Source organism: Plectropomus leopardus, chromosome 1, assembly GCF_026936395.1.
Source record: "Plectropomus leopardus strain MGB_pleo_1.0 chromosome 1, ASM2693639v1, whole genome shotgun sequence".
NCBI lineage: Eukaryota > Metazoa > Chordata > Actinopteri > Perciformes > Serranidae > Plectropomus > Plectropomus leopardus.
This window is the reverse complement of record NC_142176.1, coordinates 21,389,294-21,404,320: the sequence shown is the minus strand read 5'-3', so window position 1 is coordinate 21,404,320 and position 15,027 is coordinate 21,389,294. Positions and strand designations below refer to the sequence as shown.

General features: G+C 38.0%; 1 protein-coding gene across 6 annotated transcripts in view; it reads left to right on the top strand.

The window, feature by feature from the left end:
- Window positions 1–596: 596 nt before the first annotated feature.
- Window positions 597–15,027, top strand: part of tead1b (TEA domain family member 1b) — a 66,396-nt gene continuing 51,965 nt past the window's right edge. For 4 of the 6 annotated variants that reach the window (XM_042487837.2, XM_042487918.2, XM_088077553.1 and 1 more), the window contains exons 1-2: window positions 598–785; window positions 1,267–1,408. The gene's annotated coding sequence lies outside the window, so the exon portion shown is untranslated. Of the gene's footprint in view, window positions 786–1,266; window positions 1,409–15,027 lie in introns of all 6 variants that reach the window. The other 2 variants (XM_042487533.2, XM_042487994.2) reach the window with 2 other exon arrangements.

Sequence of the window (15,027 nt, the reverse complement as noted above, 5' to 3'; positions counted from 1 at the left end):
TATATATATATATATATATATATATATATATATATATATATATATATATATATATATATATATATATATATTCCTATAGCTACAGATGTTCTCTTAGTTAATTACAAATATTCATGCCCAGTTTTTTGTATTGTGCTCATTGTGTCGAAAACTTCATAAATAAATCATACACTAAAAAAAGTTACTATTTTTATTCTTCCTCCATATTAATTGTTTTGCACCAAAACACCAGGTCAAATCCTTTGTATGTGTAAATGCACTTGGCAATAAAACCCCGATTCTAAAAAATAAGAACACATTGGTGAATCCCCAAGATCAATTGGTACGAACAGAAAAACGAAAAAAAAATGGATACAAACAAAAACAAGAGAAAATTTGCTCGTGTATTAGCCAATTTCGTGCATGAGGCCTAATTTCTATCCACATCTCCGAATTTCCGATGCTGTAAAATCTGAGCCTGGCGGTGTCCCTGAAGGCGTCAGTTCTCGGGATGTTTTGTACCCTCCCTGTCCCTCCTGCTGCTGCCCGCTGCCCAGGCTGGCTGCTGGGCTCGGGATGACGCCACCTCTCGCTCCGCCCCGGCGCAAACTCGCTCTTTGCGTTCATTTCATTCCTCTTCTCATTCCGAGCATTCTTCGCATCTCTGTCAGTGCGCGAAGCGATTCACCTACACCTTCCTGGCTGGCCCAGAAACACCAGAATAACTTGACATAGTAAAAAAAAATACCCCGTAACATCCCATTACTCAAAAAAGGGACATTTTTATATGAGATATCAATAACGAGGTAAGTTTCGATGGTAGTTGCAGGTATCCAAACTGGTTGTAGACTTCTGTTCGTGAGGTGTTAGTTGACGTGTTTGGAAATATTGGACAGTTTATTTTTAAAAAAAAATAAACGTCGGCTAATGTAGGTGTTTACTATTTATCCCATGGCGTGAAGTAACGTTTAGTCGCCTGTTTCCACCGCGGAGATAGATGGCCGATTCTGGTCGCTGTTTGCAACAGGGTGCTCACTTTGAACACTCACTGTTGTAGCCTATGGCTTTGACATAGCAGCGAAAATCTTTGACATTTTTCACATTTTTTGAAAAGAAGCCCGATCATACGCCCCTGTAAAGAGCCCCAGAGGCCGTTTTGTCCTGTTTCGGATCCCCATAAAGTCCCAGCGGGATTCGGGATGAAGTAAAAAATAATATATACCGCACGAATAACGATTTTTTTGGACAAGATGACGATTGAAAACGTTGCTGTTTTCCTCTCTGTAGTTGGCTCAGCCGGGAGTTGTTGGGAGATTTCACCGGAGCATTTTCGGACCACCTCGAAGAAGAAAGCACGGTGGAGAGAGACTTGTTGCTTCAACACGTTTTGACGGCGCTTTAAAAAAAAAAATCGCCATCGAAGTTTTGTGTAAGTACATTTTTTATGTTTGTTTGTTAGCGCTCTCAGCAGTGTGTGTGCTCCATGTTGTTGCTGTAACTCTGGAGGGATACTCTGTGTCTTTAACAAAAACAATGTTGTAAATTGTTTTATTTTAAGCATGTTTTGTGTTAGTTTGGTGGTTTAAAATAATATAAAAACACCCTGCTGAAAATAGAAGTCTTTGATTATGTTTAAGTAGGAAATGTAGCATTAATTCGTGTTTTTGCAGCTTTTATTTGGGGTTTCCCTCATTGTTTTCCCGTTCCTTCCTCTACTTTGGGAAATGCCTGCTCAGCTAAAACTCCCTCCAACTCTATGCCAGCTGTGCATGTCACAAAGTCTCACTCCTTACAGTGATATCATCCCAATAACTTTTTTTCTGGACTTTGGGAAAATTACACACACTCTTGTGCAAAGGCAGGGATGAGGATGAGGCGAAAAGCTTTCATTTGCAACAGAAAAGTTAGCTTAAAAAAGTGGGTGTACACCCTGTTGCAGCAAACACTGAAGGATCTTGTCTTTGTGCCAGACTTCGGTTCGTCTCCACTTGTTTTTACCCCTGACACTTACTGGATATGCTGCTTTAAATTTGGTTTGCTTTGAACAAACAGCCCAGTCAGGTCATGAGGCTCCAGTTTAAACAGCTCAGATATGCTGCTGTGATTCAATCAAGGTGTCTTTCATTAATTTAGCTGAGAATTATGATTTAACCCCATCCACTCTCTTGTGAGCTCTCCAGTCATGCTTTTTTCCTTTTTTTTAAAAAAAAAAAGGAATATCTCAGTCAGCTGCACTGATCTTGACATGTCATGGCTTCAGTCGTGTTCAGGAAAATAATACGATTGTGAAAGTAACAGTTAAGTAATGGGGTGAAAGAAAACCTGCACAAGTTTGAACAGAATCCACTTTCTGTCCCTACTACTACTACAACAAGTTTTTGGCTGCAGCAAACACAGCCTCCCACCTCTTTTTGTTTTTAAGCAGCTGGTTATGGCGAATACACAAGCTCTCTGCTCTTACAGTGTGAAACATGCTTTTTCTGACAGTTAACGGCTATTAATAATTTTATTAAACTTATAAGCCAAGTACAACCTGGAAAAGATGCAACATTTTTTATTTAATTAAAGTGAAAGGGCTCATATCATTTCCAGGAAACAGACTGAATTGCAGTGAGGCGTAACCCCAGACATGTCACAGTGTAAATCTGCTTGCCTGGAAGGGAAAAAAAAATTAGGGGTAGAAATAGATGCTTTGTTTTCAGCTTATGCAACCAGTGGACCTGTTGGATGGAAGCCTGCATAACATTTGTGCAAGAATAGGATGTTGTCTTTGTTTGACTGAATGAGACTTTACCCTTGAAAGAAGGAGTTACTAAACTCCCTCTGCTTTTTGACGGAGCATAATGCAGGGCATTAAGCATAACCTGCAGTTTGTTAGAGAGAATATGTTCACAGCTATGATGACACGGAGCCTGTGCCTTTCTCTATGTTATGATTAGTCTTTAAATAGTTTGGAATTAGTCATGAGCAAAAAATAACATCAGGTGACATTTTAGCAGATACTGAATGTGGATATATTGTGTCATAGGCTGCACTGGTGAGGAGTAACTTTAATGCATTGTTTGTTCAGGTTTTGCCGCCGTGTTGAGGTCTGAGGACAGAGCTATAGAGAGTGTAGTATACCTGTTGTGAGGTGTGGACAGAATAATCTGCTTGTGTGAGGCACAAAATGAACTGGGGCAAAGTGAGACTCTTATTTTCTTTCAGTTATCCATACTGAATACTGTTTGAGGATTGTTGACTTTTAGAAAAACATATTTTGGTCAAACATTTGTCCAGTATCTTAGCTCATTTTCTGCTTGACATGGCAAATATCAATTCTTGCTTGTGTTTGTCCTGTGAGCATCAGTCACATCAGTCTCCTTAACGTATACATTCTCATAAATTAAAAATTATCTAAAGCTCTTACCATGCTTGTGCAATAACTCATAATTACATTGTATTTACATGCAATAGTGACACAATGTGACCGGTATGACACTCAGATATACTGCTAGTGTATACTAGTGCAGTTTAGGGATGAAGCCAGAAGCCTGTTTGAAACTAGGGTTGCAACAGAATGAAATTTTCAAGGTACGATAGCCATCTCAGAAAATATCACTGTTGCGGTATAAAACAATCTTATTATCAATTATAAGGACTTTTAAATGGTCAAACAAAGACTTTGTTATAATTGAAACTTTAAACCAGTTGTTCTTAATAGAAGTATGTGTAAAAAAAAAAAATCTCCCCCCTCTTTTTGGTTGTACTCTTTTTCAACGCAGTCGATAAGCAGATGGTGTGATAACTGTCTGTGTTCAAACCACGGTATACCTTCAAATCATTACAGTGCTACAACCCTGTTTGCAACATATAACCACAGTTAACCTGGACTGACAATCAAACACAGACACTCCCAATGAGGTTCAAATCTCAGAACAACACTGAAGAAGGAATCTCAACTATCCCTTTAGCCCCTAAAATGATCATCATTATCTTAATTTTTAGAATAACCCCAAATGGTCCCTGGCTGTTTTTAATTATAGCACATTAAGAGATGCAGTCTGTGTGCGAGAGTCATAACTGGCTGCTGCAGAGAAGCACCTGTGTCGTCCGTGCTCCATGCAACAGGTGCCCTAGAGCAGTGATGTATTTATTCTCTCACAATGGCATCTCAATAAAACAGCATTTTAATTTCAGAAGTATTAGTTTAAGACTGATTATCTTTTTGGTCCTCTTGCAGTTCTAATGTGAACAGAGGTTGAGCTAACATTGAAATGTCTACATTTTATACAAGTCTTAAAATTTAAATTCCATTTGAGATAATTCCTAAATGACAGTTATCAATGAATTCGACACACTTTAATAGTGATCAGTCTTATTATAACTTTTAGCAGCCTTTTAGTATTTACTCCTGTTTGGGTGCGCAGATGAGGAGATGTCTTATTTCTCCATGTTGGGTTTTGGTTTGTTGATTGCATCTTTGTTAACACATAATTAGTTGTTGACAAGATGTTTTCATGTCTCAAATTATACTTTGTTATTGTCAACAGTTCTCAGCTTTAGTAGTTCTCAGCTTTTACATTTGGGTTGCATCTCATGCTGTACATGTATGAAGAGGATATTGATTTTTTTGGAAATAAAGCGTTCACCTGATTGAAAATAGTAACATACGGACAACAAAGCATGCTTTCTATCTGTAGTAAGGGGCCTGTGAAATTCCTCATGGGAATTTCAATGCATCGTGTGCCCCACATTTTAATTGAAATGATAATACACAGTATTTATTTTTTTGTTGCTGTAAATATTCCATTTAGAAAAAGATCAGTGATTGAATCTGGACACAAAGTCATTAATTGTGTAATTAGATGTGGTGCGTGGCAGGGGTAGAGTCACATCAAAACATCAGTGTTCTCTGCGGTCAAAGCACGCCGCTTTAAAAAGAGGACACTCCTGCAGGCTTCCAGACCGTGTGTGCCCTGAGGTAAACCCTGGTCTAGAAAGGGAATTTTAGAGTATGCGCTGCTGCTCAGCAGTTTGAGCAGGGCCCACTGAGGCCAGTGGAGAGTGCCACCAAAAAGGAAAAGCTGGCTCAAAGCCACTGACGTCATCTTAGTAAATCTGCTTCAGTACTGCAGCCATAAAATGACTGCCAGCTACCGAATGCACTTTGGCCCTGTCAACCACCTTAGTGAGTGCAACAGTTTTTTTTTTCTCTTTGTGCATACTTACAGAAAACAGACTGTGTTTGCTTTCATTTTGCTGGAGTTGTAGCCGATTTTTCCTATTCATTCAAAAGGAACAAGTCGTGTTGGAGCCTTTCTAGTTTTATGTAAAGCATCAAATGATTGAGCGTCTCTGACCCCTTTGAAGGCTTACCACTTTAATATTACAGCCTTGTAATTTTTGCCATATGGCAATCATTTAGACAACGTAATGTCTTAACCACTCATTATCAACATGCTGTTCCTCAGAAGTTATTAAGAAGCTGGGGACATGTATTTATTTATTTTTTTACCTATTTGGAGTAAAAATACAAATAAATGAGCTGCCTCATGATCACACGCAGATGAAAAGCAATATATACCCCATTAATCATTAGATGAGTCAGTTTTCTAAAACCACTATAAACATTTTGAGTTCTTAACCACAATGAAAGCAGGAAATCTCTGCTTCAACAACTTCCTTTCTCAGTGCTGGCCATAGTGGTGTTCAGCTTTCCACTAGTGAAAGGAAACCCATGGAACAAAGGCGCTCAGTCACTTCATTTACTGAAACTGTGTATAATTTGTGGCTTGTATTCAAATGTGGGTTATTTAGTCTCTCTGGCACTGTGTTCCCCAGTCGTTGCATGTAATAAATTTCCACAAGACCTTTCATCAATGGTCGCTGTATTGTTATCATGGCTGACACAGATCAGGCAGGCTCTCTCTCTGCCCTGAAGGTGCCCTGGATTCAGTGGAGGCACAGATAGACTGGAGGGTAAGCCTCCAACATTAATATGCAGGCTGTGCCCGGTAAATTAGTTTGGAATCCGAGCCGGGACACAGCAATGGAGAGCTGTATTGTCCAAACTTTTTCTTTCGCTGTTTAGTCTGTTTAATGGACCCAAATAGACATTTTCAACAAGGAGTCTTGTTGGTTTCTAATTACATCAACAGAGGTTCGCTGTTCTGTCAACAAACATCTTCATTACCCAATGTTTATTTACACAATTTTTTGATCAAATTAAAAAAAGAAAAGTTGATGAAATTCTATATTTTTGCTATTGTCAACAAAAAGCTTGAAGAGAACAAAACTAAAGGCACTTCAATCCATGTGTCATATATCCCTTTTCCACAAAAAAATAGCACGTCTACAGGTTATTTAATGCTGGAAAACCTGTTAAAAATTGGAAATAGTCTGCTTTCTCATTGCCAGTCAGATAGACAAGTATGCCTTTTTTTCTGGTGTTTTATGTTTGACGTCACAGTGGGACTGAAACATGTTATTAAACAGTAGAAAGCAGCACAGAGGCCAGTAAAAATGCTATGGTGGTTACTTCTTCTTTGTAAATATATCTCTTACTTAATTTAGTACCTCTCTCAGACTCAGTGCTGAATTGATTTGGAAGGATGCTCAAGGCCTACTTGGACGGAGATGGATGGTATTTTGTGGCAGTCGGTCATTGCAATGCGTCAGCAAATGGGCTGAAATTATTATATCAACCCGGATGTCATATTTCCATCCCTACCAGTCGAAGCAAATTGAGGCTGAAGCTGAGAAGTACCCGTGAATACTGCAGGGTCATTTGTCCGGGGAATGAATGCTGCTTGTTACCTTTACCTTTAAATATGAAAGCCAGATGGTAGCAGGTGTTGTTGGCTTTTTGTGCAGTGGAAAAGGGGCTAAAGTTTCTGACTTCCTGTCTGTGGCACTCAGTCCATTTGATCCGACCAAAGATGTAAATCTTTAGGTCACAAATATATTTTTTTCATTTTTTAAAAAGGATAATTCATTTTTTTGAACCACTGGGCACTGTGGTTTATAGCAAACGTTCTTCAAACAGGAGTGAAAAGAGCATTTGTTGGGGACTATTTTCAGTGGCAAATTAATACACATTACACATTAATACACATTCATGTGAGCACACATGGTGCTCGCATGGATGTTTAAGTCAGCAGGATAGTGTATGTGAGACTGAGTCAAAACTACAGTGCCCATGTTCAAAGTTATTAAAGGAACATGTCACCAATATGTTTTTAACAGAGTTTTATAGCACTGAGGTGTAAGTATTATCAGGCTGTGGCTACACAAACAATATAGTCACGTAGTGTGAATACTCATTGTTGGTTGATTTTGGTCTTGGATTTGTTGACGATATGAATAGAGCCAGACTTTTTTCTTAAAACAGTATTAAATGATCTTCATGTTACAGTTTCAAGCTTCCAATTGCTCAGATGTGTTGATTTTTATTTATTTATATATATATATATATATATATATATGTATTTTTTTTTAATTTGTTTTGGTCCCTGATGGACGAATATTCCAGGAAACATGTCTTATGTTAGATGTTCAGTCATTTCTATAAACAAATATTTTCACATGTATGCAGAATCAGGAGTACACATTGCAAGTTTTTACTATCAAAATTGTTCCTACTTACATTTTTCGTCCTAGCAATATGACCAATCACATTGCCTGCAGGTAAACAGTCTGTGTAGATAGTAAAGAGGCAGAACACATTGGCCGAAAATGACATCTCTCATGATTTAGCATCTAGTTTGCGTTTTTCGAATTTATCTGGATTTGGTTGCAGATATTTTTTTTATAGAGTCAGTTGAAATGTTGTCGGGAGCTGTTTCAAGTTGCTAATCGCACTGTAGACAATGGTCGATGCACACATCTGGGCCCATATGTCCTCTGGCTATGTTTGATACCACGAAATATTGGCAGTTGCCTGGCTTTATCTTTATCAGACGATCGCCAAAGGATTACAAGATTGTTTCTTCAGATTTGGTTACGCTGGGACTGCACATAGTGCCTTAGTATAGTGCCTAACTTAATAACTACCTGCTTAATATCTCAGCCTTGGATCTTTATTTTTCAGTACCCAGCAGATGAAAGCCCCCAAAAAATCCAATTATGGTAGACTATACAAGTCAAGTTAACTTTACTGTTGGTGTTTGGTTTTCATGTGCATTGATCTCAAAATTGACTTGACTTAAATGAACTAGAGGATGTCAGAGAATCTAAAAGTAATTTGTATTTTTGTCAGTGTTGCAAAATCTTTGTATCCTCTCATTTGTGTTTCCGGAGTCTTCATACCACTGTTGAACCTGTTAAAGAGTTTTTTTTTAGGCAAAAGATTTTTAATTTAGCTTTAGCTTGGTATATTGTAGGTGTGTATTCATGAATGGTGAATGGCACAGCTTTAATACCTGTAAGTCTCAGGTTTTTGATTACTTTTTAGGAAGCCAAATTGATCTTCTTTCACTGCCAAACAATTGACATAGAAAACATTCAGGTATGTTTGTAACTGTGCATGGCCACAAAGTTTAAAAGGCAAAGAAGTAATTAATTTTATTACAGAATAGTTATAATGTGTGCAGACATAATTCGTTTCCATCAGATTTTTGTATTCTGTGTTATCAGTTAATAGTAACATTTCCCATAGTTATTTTCAGAATACTTGCTAAAAAGTTCAAAAGGGCACATAGTCTTTACTGAGTACGCTAACAAAGAATTAGAATCACAGCTTTGTAGTATTTAAGTTAAACATGACAGATTTTTTTCCACTCAGCCATTTACGTACAAACAGATAACTGACAAAAAATGCTCAATTTCCAAAACTTAATATGTTTAGTATGAAAATAATAAATACCTTGACTTATTTGATATCATATCTCAAAATATATTCGCATGCACGGTCTTTCCCAAAATGCAGTCACCTTATACGTAATTGGTTGGTTATAAAAAAAACCAACAAAACAAAACAAAAAAAACATTTGATCATTTGAGTCACATTTGATTTTGTCGCTTTCAGCTGTCTGCACAGCACCTCTCAGGAGGCTGTTTTATGACTGATGAGGCCAGTGTGATATGCAGGAGTTGCCAAGAGAAAAAAGACAGGAGAAGAAAAGATGGATGCGGAGAGAAAGAAAGAAGTATATAAGGGGATAAATGATGGCTAGAGAAGAAGAAGAAAAGAGATGAAAGTCGGTGTGAATTGGCAGAGCTAAATGCAAATGGTGGCCTTCATGCTCATCACTGTGATTTGTTTTTTCATGCCCATCCGCACGCGTCCTGAATGAGCCAGCGGCCAGCTCTCGGCCTGCTCTGCTCTCATAACTGTCAGGAGATCCTTTATCTGACGGACCTTTATTTACAGCTTTAATTTCCTGAGCTTTATGTGTTCCGCTCGCACTCCGCACCACGGTGACATGGGCGTATGCTGTCTGGAATGCACTGCAAATTTTTGATAGGCAAATGTCTTCTGAGCTTTCATTACATTTCATGTTTGAATGGTGAATTGTGTGGTTTTTTTTATACTGTGGCAGGATGTATCCTCAGAAGGAGAAATTTTTGTGTCTCCAATTTTCCCTCTGTTGTTCAGAGTGGAAGACCTTTAGCCGACATATCTGATGTTGTCCAGGTCGTGTTGTTGCTACCTGTTTCTCAGTCTGAGGCAGGTAGAGCAGGCTGCTTTGACAGAACCTGTAAATCAATCCTATTCTCTGGCAAACAAAGATTGATCCCACAGTGGCCTGATGGTTGCTGGGCGGTGGGATCCAGGCCTCAGATTTGAGTGGGATGATATCAGACAGATTCACGGCATCTCAGCCTGCAGGTTCAAAGAGGCATGAAATAAACACTAGGCCATTGCCAATAACAGAGGCGGCATAAGTAAGCTTTCTAGCCTCTCCAGTGGACCTGCGGAAATTGGTATTGAAAGCCTTGTTTATTCATTCATCTGCTCTCCAAACCTGTAGATTTATTCATGAAACCTAAAGGAAAAATCCAATACAAAATCAATAGTTTTGTCCTGACATTCTTGCGCATTTTGGTGACATACTTTAGTCTGTTTGGAAAGGTTTTCGACATAATTACAGTAATTAAATCCACCCCGTTATTTTTCTTGAAATGAAATTATGGCTGGTTAAGTGTGTCCTCCAAAAATTATTTTATTTTAATTAAAGGCTAGAAGTCATATTCACCTGTTTTGTTGATTTATTTTAAACAGCTGCTGCATGCCTCAACTCAGCCTTGTGTGATAAAGCTTTCCAAATAAATTAAATTCAAAGAGTATTTCCATAGATTTTTGATTAATTTTATTTTGCCCTGTAACTGCATCTCAAGGTCCTCAAAGACCTGCTGTCAAAGACTTCATTCCATAAACATGCTTTTCTTGAGGTAATTAATTTGTTTTAATGACCAAATCTAAATGGAATTTCAGTCTTTGCAAATGTTCATGGTTAATCAGAACTGAATATTTTTAATAATTATGTAAAGGCTGTGATTCGTCTTTACAGCAAGCTCAAAATGTTGAGTTTTGAAATCACATGGTAATTATAGTTTTACACACTGTGGCCTTAACTACTGTGGGCCATTATGGGGTGCACAAAAGTCATTCACAGAATCATTATTGCACCCTCTGAGATAACGGCACAAAAGCTCCACATGGAAAATTACATTTGAGACCTCTCATCTGCTATTTCATTACCTTGCTCTGTCTGATGGGTGAAATGGGTTCTCTTAATTTAAGAAGCTGGATTCCAGCTTGGTGAGTGGTTTATGTAATCTCACGGTAAGTGTAATTTCCCATAATGCCATGTCACAGCTACTACTCTGCTTAGCTGCTACATTCACTTATTGCATCTCCACTGTGCGTCTCACAAATAAGGCCATTTCTATGGTGTACATCCTGCAAAGACAGAAGTATGCAATTATGTGTAAGCCACAAGTGGATGACATTCATACTTTCTTTTGATGGACATAATTAGTCTGCAAATTCTAAGGCGCTAAGAGACACTTTTCATTGACAACCCCGCCACGGTGTGGCAACACCATGTTGCACTCGCAAAAACATCCAATTGATGTCAAGGGATGCAAAGAAACGAATTTGGATTATTTCAATGTTTGTATGAGGACAAGTGAACAACTCCCAATTTCATTTGACATGAGCAAATTTGGATAACCGGGTTAGCCCGTTAAATATTTAGATTAATATGTTAATATGTTGATTTTCTGTTTACTGATACTGGTATACAATAGCAAAAGTATGCACTTACCATTTTCTGTGCACACATAAATAACCCTACCCCACATCCTTTTCCTCCTTCACTGCAAACACTCATTTCCGCCTCCGCATCCTACATCATCGTAATAATTTGACATTTTATAAACAACATTGTAGTTCGGACAGGGCAACTTTGAGGAACAAGAGTGAATTAATGAAAAAGGGCAGAATAATAATTGCAAAGATCTTCCAAACATCCACATACACCAGATAAGAACTAGTTCTACAGCACAGAATATAGTGGGTCACTTGCATTAGCATTCATTTGAACATCATCGTTGCATCAGCAGTACATAACCTTTTGTTGGAAAAGTTGCTAACAGTTTAAATTTTTATAATACAATTTCACAAGTAATGCTAAATCCTTCAGTTTATACACAAAGTTATGCATAAATGCTAAATTGTTGCACCCATCTTAGTCATGTTCATGGAAATGACTTGCACATAATTTGCAGCCACTTTCAGCTAAAGCTGAAGTTTGTTTCAGTTCAAACTGTGCACACTTTAATTCTTTGTAAATATATTCCCAAAATGTTAAAATAAGATACCAAGGCAATTTGTTTAATTCCACCATATTTGAATTCAAGAGTTCAAGTTTCCGAATTTTTATCTTACAATACTTAGTAATTGCAGGAAATCTATTTAGGTGGAAACATGCAGGGATTCTGGATGTCTTGAGGGATAAAGTAGATGCTAAGGTACATGCAACATACAGCGGTGTAGTTCATGGCCAAATTTAGAAGTGACATGAAGTTTAAGACAAGGATGTATTTTTTTTTTAACATGGGGGGGTCACATATATAACAAGGGTTTTGGGGGTCCTCTGCCAGAAATTTTTGAGCGTTAAACACTTAACTTCCTGCATTCTGGTGAATTTCTATGCACAAAATTTTTGCCTTTTCTGCATCAATTTATGAAGTAAATGTCTTCAATTTTGTCAAAATAAAAGTCAACCGCTGTTAATTATGATTATCATTTTAATGATGATTTTGTTTGAGCGGGGAACAATAGCACTTAAATAGTAGTTTAAGTAGTAACAATAGTTTTAAATATTGAGGAGGATGTGAAATCTACACTTGTTTTTAGAACCTGTGTGGCTTGTAGGTACAAATTTTATTACTTCACTTCTGAGTGAAACTCATTGTTATTCTTTTGATTTTTTTTTTTTAAGTCTGGAAAATTTAAATCCCTTGTGGTCTTCAGGCTTGTTGCTCTGCTTTGCATTGATACCCCATCAGTTGCACATGAAAATAAAAGAAGACACACAGTTGTTGCTTTGCAGAAAGGCGGGGTGGAAGGCGAAATATCAAGTGTTGTCAGGTTTGTTACTCGTGCTGGTTGACTTATTTATTTTCCCTCAGATAATGATCAGAATCCTGAAGACACATTTGATCTCATGTCATAGAAAAGCCCTCTGGAGAAACTTTTTTTTTTACAGTGTAATTTTTGTAGAAGAGAAGTATTAATGTTTATCTGTTGCAGAGTGATTTGGGAGATGCTCAGTGATAAAAGAACTCCAAGATTCTTGATATTTTACTTTCTTCTTTAGACTCCCCGAAACACATTTTGTTTTTTGAAAAATAATTATGTTGAGGTGTTGCACAGCATTTGTAGCTACATCCTTTATTTAAAGGGCAGAAGTTGCAGTTGAGACATTATAATTCATTGCATTTACCACAACAACAAAACAAAGGACTAGTGCTCATAGAAAACAACAAATATATATATATATATATATATATATATATATATATATATATATATATATATACAGTATATATATACTGTATATATTTATATATTTAGAAGGATACACAAAAAAATGTGTTGCAACTTACAGTTAGCTAATCGGTTAGCTATAACATTTTTTTTCCCTTGGGTTGTTTTGGTTAAGTTGCTGAAATGTGCAGGAGATTTTTTTGTAGAACAGACAGAATAAATCTTGACTGAAACATACTGGAACAACTGTAGGGGAAAATATCCATGCAGTGTCATGGCATTTTAAACAGTACTTCAGCTTTTACAAATGTCACTAACTCAATGTTTGGACTTGATGAGAATAGAAACAAATATTTTTTTTTCTTGCTGTGAAAATGTAAGCTGGAAGTCATTATATGAGCGCAGTTCATCATTTAGTCGGGATGAGAGGAGCACATCTAGAAAGAGTCCCAGCCTGTTAGTGGTTGAAATGGGAATTTTTTCCCCCTCCCTCATCAGTTTGTGAGTTAGTTCTGCTGTGTCAGCAGTCGGCACACAAAAACGGAATTCAGTAAAAGCTCTCTCCGCTCTCTGGGAGTTTTTTTTCCCCAACAGCTTGCTCCCATCCCCCCTTTCCCCCTTATGAACTGACATGGTGGAAGAAACATATGCTACTATTCCCACTTCCTGACAGCTTGTGCTGCTTGAATAGGATCTTGCTCAGGGAGGAAGCAGTTGTCTGGAAAGACGGGAGAGATTGAGAAAAGAGGAAAACCTCAGTGAATTGTTAGTAAAGGAAGTAAAACATAGAGAGGATTTTGGATCCTGAATTAAGGCAGTAACAATTAGACAGCAGACACAAACTGAGACTTCTTGAAACATTCAAAGTCCAATCTGTTTCTGTTTGTCTTGAGCTAGGCTGTAGATAAAAGGTCACTCTAACATGTAGTCGACATGTTACTGAATGTTAGAGTGACTTTGATTTGCATGTAAGCAAATCGGAGGACAGTGTCACTTAATTTTACACCAGACGTGTTGAGCTCACACATCCCGTCACACACTGTGCACGCTGGATTTGTTCAGCCACAGTACTGTCCTGCACTCAGAAACGATTACTGAGCTCACAGCCCAGTTGTTATGATCCAGCTCGCTAGGGGAAGGTGAAGCAACAAAAGACTAGAGACCATCTTGCCAGTGATCCACGACTTAAAACAAATGTGAGCCAAAGGCGGAAAGTGGTTACTCTACTCCTTTTACTTCAGGCCCCTTTGCTCAGATCACACCCATCTTTTAACCCTGTTTTCATTGTGATCTTTACTAGGGATGCACCAATTTATCCCCTGAACATCAGTATCAGCTGATATTCACCTTTTTGGCTCTCAACAGCCTGTTGGCAAATAAGATTATATTCACAGATGGCAGTAGCCAGTGTTTTTCTGTTGTGTTAAAGGGATATTTTGCTGATTTTCAACCAGCTTCATATCACGATGTGGCTAGTATGTGCCGATGAACTGTGGTAAACTTCCCTTAATTTAACCAGAGCCTAGATATCCCTCTTTTCCCTACTGTGAAACTCCTTGCTACCTCACCAGCTCGCTAGCTCTGGGTGCTGTTGCTCAAAATATGGGCTGTACTTCTGCATTTTTATATTGCCTGCCGACCACGCCACTGCCAACACGTTCACAGAGAGTATACATCTGATCGAGAGCGTTACCCGTCCCTCTCTCTCTGTCTCTCTGAAACTCGGACCAAAGTCCGACCAAACGGTAAATCTAAGCAGCGCTGATCAAATATAAATCAAGATTATATTACTGCACTGCCTGTTTGTCTCCTAATATGTTTAACACCTTGTAATAGTGAGAGTTTGTGAACAGGAAGTGGGCCCCATAGTGCCATACTGCTTCCTGCACATAAAACAGAGTTGTATATTTCTCGCTTTTTTCAGAAACATGTTTTAGCTTATCTTTTGTCTGTAATACGAGATTGTAGGCTGCCATCGTTTCTCAAAGGTGAGTCCACATTATGTCACCCACTAGCGGGAGCGTCTGGTAGGCATGATGCATTCTGGTAGTTTTTCTACCTTTGAGCAA